Below are 11,271 nucleotides of genomic sequence, written 5' to 3' on the forward strand. Positions count from 1 at the left end.
TAGAGCAAGCAACTTGAAATGCAATATTAGACCACCTTATGCTTAAAACCCCTTCCCTCTTGCTGCCACCAAGGAGCCACCATTGGCCAGCGTATTCCAGGTCCAGCCACAATACTGCCATTTGTACATTTCTGACTCCGGTTCCCTACCTATCAATTCCTTAACAACCGAGAACATTGTCATTCTAATTGTTTAATAGCAATCGGTTATCCAGCACTTCCTAAATGATGACACTGCTCCAAGCGCTTTATCTGTTTAGATCTCAAGGCCCTGGTCAGAAACTTCCAGGGCTAGATAGGCTTGGACTGCAGGATTTTTTAAATGTCACATGCCTGGGCTGTATATTACCGACACCATCCATAGGGTCAGGGGCAACACCATAGAGTCAAATGCATTCAGATTTCTGCAGCTACGCGCACAGACGTTCATGTTAACTGGGAAAAATAAAGACAATACGCAGCCTCCCATCAGTTCGCGTCAGGGGCTGCCACCAAAGGAGTTACAAGAAAGCTCTTGTCTTGCAGAACTTTTTGATTTCAGAGAAGGTAGTGGGGGCAGTGGACTCATAACCGTAATCGTTGCTGGGTTCGAGTGGCCTGCTGCAAACAAAAGCCACTGACTATAGAAGGTCTTTAAAAATCTATAAAGTGACATGCTGTGACTTATGCCTCTACTTCTTATCAGTTTAGGGCGATAAGATGGCTTTTTTTGGTTCTGCTGCAGGGTTGCAAACATGACTCTCTGAGGCAGACAAGTAACATAAATGAGTAAAGCTCTACTTACTCTTGCTTTGAGGGGGTGCCTGCCCATTGCGACAGCTTCTGAGTCCTAAAGGAAACCCCCACATCTGTATTTTTCTCAAAAGCTTCCTAATTTTTTAATATCCACTTTTCTTTAATAACACATACACAGAAGCACTGTGATAAAACAACATCTGGCCATACTTTTATGGACCAAAGGCACACGGTTTGGTGTGGTTCTTGGCTCTTTTTTATTTTTTGGCACCAACTGATTTCCAAGCTAATATGCAAACTTGAAAATTAACCAAAATTTAGAGTTAAAACCATTCTGAAAGCTTTTTGCTTAGTTCAATGATGCGTGGGGAAGGACGAGATGAATTAAAGCAAAATGACTGCCCAGAGGTGCGCATTTAGAGAGATTTGTCTTCCAGGCGCTTGTTTTCAAGTGAGTGCCAAGAGCAAACGTTAGCAAGCACAATCTGAAATTCGTATGTGATTAACTAATCTGCCTCTCTTGTTTGGAAATAATGAAGTAACTGGAAAAAAAAACTGGGCTTGATTTGAAACAACCACACATGATTGAAGTGATTTCATTTGAGGTATATACAGTTTTTTACATCCAGTGAGTGTATCCTTTCTTTTCCAGTTTCAAAGAGTTTGCTCCCATCAGGGAATTTAGTACCTGATTTCTTTTCCACTGAAGAAAATGAGGCATTTTGGTCCTAGCTTTCTTTGGATGAAGGCATTGCACGGGTGTTATTTGGTTTCTGGGATTTCTAGCTTCTGTCCCATAGTAGTAACCTATGTAGTAAAAATGGTGTATTTGTGTATGGATGCCAGAGACTGAAGGGTAGTAGAATGGGTCACCCCAAAATATGACTGCAGGAGTTCTAGACACACTGCCCCCAAATACGCTGCTTTGGGATATTGATGATTTTGAGCTGTAGGTACCTGAACAACAGCAAATGCCGGGGGAGGTTTTCTCTGAATGCCTCCTGTCTGCCTATAAATGCATCTTCCACAGGGAGCTCAACTGTGTAAATTCCCATCCAGGGAGTTTCATCAGCCAGAAAAGACTGACTCTGGTCACAGGAGAGGCCACTAGAAGCCAACGCCCCACCCAAACTTGGTTCCAAGTGGTCTTATCGCCCATCTTTTCTTCTAAGGGCCTGTTCGTCTTTCCTAAAAATCATTTCCTCTCCTTCCTAAGAGGCCTCCCTCCCTCTTCCCCTTTCTCTTAATAGAAAAGAGAATTTAATCCTGAATTCTGAGCCACCTCAGGGAGTCGCTCATATTTCCCTGGGGTTCTCTAGGGTATGTGAGGTATATGTGTTAAGAAACCTCTGTTTGTTTCTCTCGATCTGTTTTTCCATCACAAGGGGCTCAGCTAAGAGCTCAGAAATGTATTCTTCCTCCTTACAAGACACACACACACACACACACACACACACAAAGGCAGATAAAGATAAATAGAAAGAGGAAGAGGAAGAGAAAGGAGGGTGGGGAGGGAGAGAGACAAACACCAGAAGACAGAAGCCAACAACTAGTGCCGTCGCTGGGAGGGTGATTTCCATCTTCTCATGGGGAGTGCAGGCTCAGCTTGACAGGAGTTTGCCTTTGCTTCTTCTAGGTGAAGCAGCAGCAGCAGCAGCATTTTCTTACAGAGCACAAACTGTAGGTGGCAGGACTCTTTTTACCTTAAAAAAATCTTATCTCCAGTGCCTGGGTGGCTCAGTGTTTGAGCGTCTGCCTTTGGCTCAGGGCCTGATCCCAGGGTCCTAGGATCGAGTTCTGCGTCGGGCTCCTCATGGGGAGCCTGTCTATATCTCTGCTTCTCTCTCTCTCTGAGCCTCTCATGAATAAATAAAATCTTTAAAAAAATAAAAATAAAAAATAAAAGAATCGTATCTATAGAATCCAGTGCTGGAACTCAGAGAATCTGTATCCTTATTCCTTTTTTTTTTTTAAGATTTTGTTTATTTATTCATGAGAGACAAACACACACACAGAGAGAGAGAGGCAGAGACACAGGCAGAGGGAGAAGCAGGCCCACGCAGGGAGCCCAATGCAGGACTCGATCCCAGAACCCGGGATCACGCCCTGGGCCAGAGGCAGATGCTCAACCCCTTAGCCCCCCAAGTGGCCCTGTATCCTTATTCCTGATTTCTCACACCTCTCTTCTAATCCCAACGTGCGCTCGTTCTTGGAGGAGTACCTGGTGTGAGCTAATAGATGTTTAATAACCGGCTGTCCAGAAGGAAACAAAGCAAACGACAAAATAAACGACTCTGATGTGTAGCACTTGCCCGTGGCTGTGCTAGAGATTCTCACACAGTGGCTGCGTTTTCACTACCAACACGACGGGGACGCTGAGCTGTGCGCAGACGGGCCTGACCGCCTTCCACAAGTGGGTAGAGTCTGGCTCCATCACTACACCGGGTGTAGCCAACAGAACACCAAGCAGAGTTAAGAAGACTTGTGAGGGTTCCCAACCGTGAAATGTGCACAAACAGCTCAGATTGCCTCCCGGGGATATACAGTCACTTTCAAATGGAAATAAAAGGAAAACTGTAAAGGACTCGGAGAATATAAAAATTTATACCAATATAAGGCACCATCATCGTTACCATCTTTAGAGAGCCAAAAATTGCTCAATACTCAAGTTAAAAAAAAAAAAAAAAAGACTTGGATTGCATTCATCACTGCTTTTAAAAATGTGTTTTGTATCCCTTGGTCATAAAAGATTCAGACTATATGGAAAGAGCCAGCAGTCCATTTGGCCGTAAGTTCAGAACAATGAACTCATTGGGGTTATTTTTACATGCACTGCAGCTTGGCCTGGAGTCACTGGTCACAAGAAAGCATGAGAGTGTTCTGGGCAGCATTTCTGCCTTAAACAGCTCCACGGCAACGCCTACAAGGCAATGCACTTCCCACTGAGAACCTCCTCGAAGGCCTTAGCATGATTTGCAAAATTTTAACTAATTAACGTTTAACTTGGTTTTGTAAACAGTAGCACACAAAAAGAACCCCTCTCAATAGACATTCTCCCTAGAATTATCTTCTTAGAAGAGCACTGTCTAACAGAAACATAAAGTAAGCGGTACACGTAATGAAAATTTTTCATGGCCACATTAAAAGAAATTTTTTTAAAACCTGGTAAAATTAACTTCAATAATCTATTTAACTAAAAAAAAATAATCTATTTAACTTAATTCAATATATCCAGAATATTATTGTTTTAACAAGTAATCAATATAAAGCATATTAATGAGAGACTTTACATTTTCTTTTTTTGGTGGTAAATCTTCGAATCAAGCAGCTGTTTTATACCTGATTTTTTTTTTTTTTCCGAGCACATTTCAATTCACAATTGCACATTTCAGGGGCACCTGGGTGGCTTGGTCTGTCAAGCATCTGCCTTTGGCTTGGGTCATGACCTCGGGGTCCTGGGATTCAGCCCCACATTAGGCTCTCTGCTCAAGGGGAACCTGCTTCTCTCTCTGCTTCTCCTTGCTTGTACTTTTTTTTTTTCTCTCTCTCTCTCAAATAAATAACTTTTTTTTTTTAATGGCACATTTCAAGTACTCAGTAATCACATGTAGCTAGTGGCTACCATTTTGGACAGCTTGGGTGCTATAACATCAGGAGCAGAAAATCTCTTGATTCTGAGAAAATCCAATGTTTATAGAAACTCTTTTATTCTGGTTTCAGTGGGCTTTGCTATGGGACTTTATTATTGAGAGAGGAACAAAATTCCCCCTCTCCAACCTCTCTAACTTTTCCTTCTCTGATATCTATCCGTTGGGTTGTCAGAGTACCCTAGATTGGATGTGTCTATCATTTGTAGGGTGACCAACCATTCCAGTTTGCCTAGGACTGAGAGGTTTGCCAGGGTGTGGAACTTTCAGTGCTGACACAGGGAGAGACTCAGGCAAGCCAGGATGAACCGTTCACCCTAAGTTTGAAGGGAAAGGTTCAATGCTGCTAGGAAAGCTGACGTGGTGCTTCCATTCTGAACTCATCTGCAGCTGTAAATCTGAAGGCCGAGGCCACTCAGCACCTCTAAAGGCTACTTTGGATATTCATGTTCTGTCACCATGGAATTCTGGGAATTGTCCTTGGAGCCTGGGCAGCAGGATTTATTATACTCTTGAATGTTTTCAAGATCTCTGGCCTCCTAGCTACTGTCTTGGATCCCTGAATCAGGTGAAACTGTCCCCTTGGCAGACGATGACCCTGCAGGTTCCTTCTTACCAGGGAACTAAGCCCTGTGCTGGGAGATCCCATAATGGTCACGGAAATTGGGAAAATCTTATCTGTTGCACCACCCTGGTTGATGATTTCTCTGCTTGACCATCTCGAGCTGGGCCTCACCCTTTCTTCAAAAGTCAATTTGATAAATCAGTGATCAAAAAACTCCTGACAAACAAAAGTTCAGGACCAGAGAGCTTTTATAGCAAACATTTAAAGAGTTCATACCTGGGCAGCCCGGGTGGCTCAGTGATTAAGCGCCGCCTTCAGCCCAGGGCGTGATCCTGGAGTCCGGGGATCGAGTCCCACGTCGGGCTCCCTGCATGGAGCCTGCTTCTCCCTCTGCCTGTGTCTCTGCCACTCTCTCTCTCTCTCTCTGTATCTTTCATGAATAAATAAATAAAATCTTTAAATAAATAAATGAATAGTTCATACCTATTCTTCTCAAACTATTCCAAAACACAGAAGAAGAAGGAAAGCTTCCAAATTCATTCTACAAGGCCAGCATTACCCTATTACCAAAACCAGATAAAGATACTACAAAAAAAGAAAACTGCAGACCAATATCTCTGATGAACACAGATGCAAAATTCTCAAGAAAATATTTGCAAACAGACTCCAACAATGACTTAAAAAGATCAGGTACAATTTATTTGGGGGGATGGAAGGATGGGTCAATGTTCATAAATCAATCAATGTCATACACCACGTCAACAAAATGAAGAAAAAATGGGATCAGAAGAAACATACCTCAATGTAATAAAGGCCATATATGAAAAACCCACAGCTAACGTCATACTCAATGGTGAAAAACTGAGAGCTTTTCCTCTGAAGTCAGGAATAAGAAAAGGCTGTCCACTCTCACCACTTTTATTCAACATAGTACTAGAAGTCCTAGCCACAGCAGTCAGACAAGAAAAAGAAATCAAGGCATCCAAATTGATAAGGAAGAAGTAAAACTTTCATAATTTGCAGATGACACGATACTATATATAGAAAACCATAAAGACTCCACCAAAAAATTACTAGAACTGATGAATGAACTCTGTGAAGTTGTAGGATACAAAATTAACATACAGAAATCTGTTGCATTTCTATACACTAATAATGAAATAGAGAAAGAGAAATTAAGAAAACATTCCCATTTACAATTACACCAAGAAGAATAAAATACCTAGGAATAAACTTAACCAAGGAGGCAAAAGACTTGACTCCAGAAACTATAAAACTGTGATGAAAGAAATTAAAGATGACACAAATGGAAAGATAGTCCATGCTTATGGATTGGGAGAACCAATATTATTAAAATGTCCAAACTACCCAGAGCAATCTAGAGATTTAATGCAATCTCTATCAAAATACCAACAGGAGAGGATCCCTGGGTGGCTCAACGGTTTAGCACCTGCTTTCGGCCCAGGGCATGATCCTGGAGTCCTGGGACCGAGTCCCACGTCAGGCTCCCTGCATGGAGCCTGCTTCTCCCTCTGCCTGTGTCTCTGCCTCTCTCTCTCTCTCTGTGTGTCTCTCATGAATAAATAAATAAAATCTTAAAACAAAAACAAAATACCAACAGGATTTTTCACAGAACTAGAACAAATAATCCTGAAATTTGTATGAAACTACCAAAGATCCCAGGTAGCCAAAACAATCTTTAAAAAGAAGAACTAGAGGTATTACAATCCCAGATTTCAAGATATACTACAAAGCTGTAGTAATCATAATAGTATGGTACTGGTACAAAAAGAGACACATGGATCAATAGAACAGGATAAAGCCCAGAAATAAACCCATGCTTACATGGTCAATTAATCTACGACATAAGAGGCAAGAATATACAATGAAATATATAAAGAATAAACAAAAACAGTCTCGTCAACAAATGGTGTTGGGAAAACTGGACAACTACATGTAAAAGAATGAAACCGGACCACTTTCTTACGCTGCACACAAAAATAAACTCAAAATGGGTTAAAGACCTAAACATGACCTGAAACCATAAAATTCCTAGAACTCAGGCAGCAATAATCTCTTTGACATCAGTCACATAAACATTTTTCTAGATATGTCTCCTCTGGCAAGAGAAACAAAAGCAAAATTAAACTACTGGGACCGCATTAAAATAAAAAAGATTTGCACAGTGAGGGAAACTATCAACAAAATAAAAAGTTAACCTAGTGAATGAGAGAAGATACTTGCAAATGATATATCCAATGAATTAATATCCAAAATATATAAAGAATGTATGCAACTCAACACCAAAAAAACAAATAATCCAACAACAAAAAATGGGCAGAAGACATGAATTTATATTTCTCCAAAGAAGATATCCAGGTGGGCGACAGGCACATGAAAAAAGTCCTCAACATCACTAATAATCAGAGAAATGCAAATCAAAACCACAATGAGATATCATCTCCCATCGATCAGAATGGCTAAAATCAAAAACAAAAAATAACAAGTTTTGGTGGGGATGTGGAGAAAAAGGAACCCTCTGCACTGGTTGTGGGAATGCAAATTGGTGCAGGCACTGTGGAAAACATTATGGCGGCTCCTCAAAAAATTAAAAATAGAATAGCCTCCTTATGATCCAGTAATTCCAGTACTGGGTATTTACCCAAAGCATACAAAAACACTTGTTTTAAAAGATATATGCACCCCTACGTTTATTGCAGCATTATTTACGACAGCCAAATTATGGAAGCAGCCTAAGAGTCCATTGATAGATGAGTAAAGAAGATGTGGTATATATACACGATGGAATATTACTCAGCCATAAAACAGACTGAAATCTTGCCATTTGCAACAACATGGATGGATCTAGAGGGTACAAGGTTAAGTGAAATAAATCAGTCTGAAAGAAACAAATACCACATGACCTCACTCATATGTGGAATTTAAGAAACAAAAGAAAGAAAAAAGAGATAAACCAAAAAACAGACTCTTAACTATGGAATAAACTCATGAATACAAGTGAGGTTGGATGGGGGTGGGGTGGGTGAAATAGGTGAAGGGAATTAAGAATACACTTACAATGAGCATTGAATAAAGTACAGAGTCATTGAAACGTATTGGACATCTGAAACTAATATAACACTGTATGTTAATTTTATACTTGAATAAACAAACAAAGTCAATTCGAATGCATGTTCCAATTTATTGTGACCTACAGTAATTATATCCATTTTTTTTTTTTTAGAGCATTTACAGCCACTGTCTTCAATTCTTTTCAAGATTTACTTATTTATTTTAGAAAAAGAGAGTGCAAGCAGGGGGAAGGGCAGAGGGAGAGCGAGAGAGAATCCTCAAGCTGACGCTCGGTGAGCATGGAGCCAGACACAGGGCTCGACACAGGGCTCCATCTCTCTGCTCTGAGATCACAACCTGAGCCAAAATCAAGAGTCAGAGGCTTAACCGACTGAGCCACCCAGTGCCCTAACTATTGTCAATTCTTAATTGGGTTTTTACTTTACAAGATCAAAAAATATTGAGTAGCTTAATCTCAGAATTGTTTCAACTTTCCATTCATGCCTCCATTTCCTTCCTGGTCTCATTTTCCATATCGATAAATGGGGCTAATAAACATAGACTACCTGGTAGGGTTACTGTGAGGACTAAATGTACATTTTGGTGTCTACAACAACGTGAATTGCTTTAAACTGGCTTGGCAAGGAGTAAGTGTTCAGTTCATGTTGACCATTATTAGATTTTTATATCTTTCTTGACGTCAGGATGCACATCAGATATTTCCATACCGTTCTTCCCCCACAGGGCTTAATACGTGGCTCTAAGCAGAGTAAACACTCACCAGCATCCATTGATTGGCTAACTCCAGCCATCCCGCTTCTGGCTCTGGTCTGAATATGGTAGCCGGTCTGCGAGGCCTCCTAAATATAGTCAACGTGGTGCCTTCCTGTCTAGAACAGGACTGACTGCCTCCGGTCCTCATTTCTGATCTGAAGTCCTGCCCTGGAATAAGACATTATCAGATGGTGCGATCTCTTGTCCTGACCCTGAGCACCATCTAAATTCTTTTCTGTTAACTGTCTCTGCAAAGCAGTTGGGTTCTGGCTTTTCCAAATTTCAGCATAGTCAGAAAAAAAAAAGGCTTCAACACGGAATTCAAGTGATGCGGCATCATGATCAGTTGCCTTCTCCTGCCAGTCTCCGTCCACTCTGTTTGTTGGTTGGCTTGTTTCCTGGTAAATCCGCCTTCCACGTTAGAGACGGAGAACAATGGAAACGGACTTTCCCAGCCTCCCCTGCGTGTAGATCATGTGATCCAATTCTGGCCAATGGGACCACAGGGCATGTCTCCTGGGGGATTCTGGGACAAATTTCCTCTCTTCCTGTCTGATAATACTTCCTACTTGGAACTGAGGTAACCTTGAAAAGATCCTGATGGAGCACCAAAGAACCGCAAAGAAGATGAAGTTGAGTGGAAAATTAAAAATTAGTATATGAGTCACTGCTGCTTTGATGTTATTTAACTTCTGAATTGATCAAGATTAGAAACTCCTGCTTCTTATTTTGTGAGATTTATTAGTACACCCCAGTTGTTTAAGTCCTTTTTACTTGGGTATTTACCTTCTGTCCCTGAAAATATTCTAGCTGACACAAATGAGTTCTTTGATGGCCCCAGGAAGAATTAGTCTTTAATTAGGCTTAATCCTATGTTCTCTTTTCAAGACCCCTGCTGCCAAAAGCCAACAGTAATCTGTCACTTCTAGAATTTTTCTGGCACTTCCCCAGAGGCAGTGTAGTTTGATGGTGATGAGCACGAATCCAGGGGTCAGAGCTGGGCAAGTGTGGCTTCCAGCAAGTGACTTAAACTCTCCGTGTCTTATTTTCTTTGTCTGCAAACAGGGGATGATGATAGTCGTGCACCTGCTTTATAGGGTTTTGTATTAAATGAAGCAATACACAAAACAAGAAACAATGTCTAGAACATAGTAGGAACTGTAGATGAGAACTGTTTCATTTTATATCACCTTGTACTGTCTCTGAGATATAGAGAGATTTCTGTTTTGTTGTCTTTTTGTACTACTCTTCCATGTCTCAATGGTTGTTTTGATTTCTCATGAAGACAAACTCCATTTTAAACAGCTTGTTTCAAGGGGCACCCGGGTGGCTCAGTCGGTTAACCGTCTGCCTTCAGCTCAGGTCACGATCTCAGGGCCCCTAGATCAAGCCCCTCATTGGGCTCCCCATTCAGTAGAGAGTCTGCTTCTCCCTCTGCCCCTCCCCTTCCTCTCTCTATCCCCTTCCCCCTCTCCCTGCTCATGCTCCCCCCCAATTAATAAAATCTTTAAAAAATAAAATTAAAGAAACAGCCTGTTTCTAGAAACCAGAGGATATAGCTTCATCACTTATTAGCTGTGCCATGAGCACTTCACTTACCAGCATCTTGGTTTCTGCATTTGGAAAAGAAAGCTACTGTCTTTATTTTGTTTCCCCCATTAAAAGACCCTAAGAAAGCGCAAGTTGTGTATTTGGGAGGTGGTTCAAGGGAACTCGAATGAGGGAGTGGAGAAGTGACCATGGAAAGGAAGGAAATGCAGCAAAACCAATAAAGTATGATCAAGCCACTTCCCACTGTGGGCAACAGGAGCTTCATCCCATGAGTATTTTTCAGTGTAGACCACCACGTGCCCCAGAGGTATGCCCCCGGAGGATGAGCTTGATGGCCTATGTAAACACCATTTCTCTTCGGGCACTGGTTGATGGCTGCTGGGCGGCCACTGGTGTGTACATTCTCAGGGAAATCTGGCCTACCACTGTGGGTGGCCAGGCAGGCCCAGCCACTAGAGAATATTGCCAAGAACATGAAAGTCAGGCAGGACATACCACAATGGAAACACCTGAGGGCGGGGGGAGGGTGTCTCTCTAGCCTGAAGTGGTGATAAATTCAACTTAGTCAATAAGGTTTTCTGTAGGGGGTGGGGAGGTGGAGGGAACTATGTTGTAAAATTTTGCTAGCTAAGCAACAAGACACAAAGTTGAGTAAGAAATGATTGTAGACGTTGAACGACTCACAACCCGGGGGAAGAGATAGACATGTTAACAAATATTGTGTTAATGTTTACAACGTGTGAAATCCAAGATTAGGCATTTGTTTACTTTTACCTGCCAGGCTGGTAAATGGTGAGGCTGTGGGAAAGCAGACCCTCTTGTGTGTTTTGCCAAGAGGAGCAATTTGGCAATGTTTTTCGAAAATATAGATGTGTTTACCCTTTGATCCAGCAATCCAACTTCTGGGAATTTATCCTATAGATCTTCT

At 41.6% G+C, this 11,271-nt stretch overlaps 1 protein-coding gene across 14 annotated transcripts in view; it reads right to left on the reverse strand.

Annotated features, from left to right (window-relative positions):
- The window catches only part of EGFL6 (EGF like domain multiple 6), a 231,127-nt gene extending 221,910 nt beyond the window's left edge, over positions 1-9,217 (reverse strand). For all 14 annotated transcript variants that reach the window (XM_077890049.1, XM_077890047.1, XM_077890037.1 and 11 more), the window contains exons 1-2: positions 8,800-9,217; positions 5,223-5,376 (exon numbers count right to left, since the gene is read on the reverse strand). The gene's annotated coding sequence lies outside the window, so the exon portion shown is untranslated. The remainder of the gene's footprint in view (positions 1-5,222; positions 5,377-8,799) is intronic.
- Between the last annotated feature and the right edge of the window lie 2,054 nt (positions 9,218-11,271).

This window comes from Canis aureus, chromosome X, assembly GCF_053574225.1.
Source record: "Canis aureus isolate CA01 chromosome X, VMU_Caureus_v.1.0, whole genome shotgun sequence".
In the NCBI taxonomy this organism is placed as follows: domain Eukaryota; kingdom Metazoa; phylum Chordata; class Mammalia; order Carnivora; family Canidae; genus Canis; species Canis aureus.